Genomic DNA, 414 nt, shown 5'->3' on the forward strand with positions numbered 1-414 from the left:
TAAGTGCTACCACCGCCCATAAACATTTGGAGAGGCGTAAGCTCAATTGCAGACCTTTCGCCTCTACAAATGGATAGCAGACTTTAATAAGGAAGGGATTAGGAAAAGGATATGGGCCTTCGGCTCTCCCACTCACCGTAAGAAACACAATAGCGTGCAATTATTTCACGCCGGTTTTCTGTGGGGGTGTGGCACTTGCCCGGTGCGAGCTGGCCCAATTCGTGCCGAAGCGTCCTCGACTCCCACAGTGAAAATTAACGTTAATCTATAAAAATAAAAATGAATCACCAAACACATTGCTGCGGACCACGAAATAAATTAAACTCACGAATGGCTCGACGTGTTCGGCAATAATGATTCTTATGTAGAGGGAAAAATTGTAATGATTCTTATGTAGAGGTGAAGCGAGGGGGG

Source organism: Zerene cesonia, chromosome 15 (assembly GCF_012273895.1).
Source record: "Zerene cesonia ecotype Mississippi chromosome 15, Zerene_cesonia_1.1, whole genome shotgun sequence".
Taxonomy (NCBI): Eukaryota; Metazoa; Arthropoda; class Insecta; order Lepidoptera; family Pieridae; genus Zerene; species Zerene cesonia.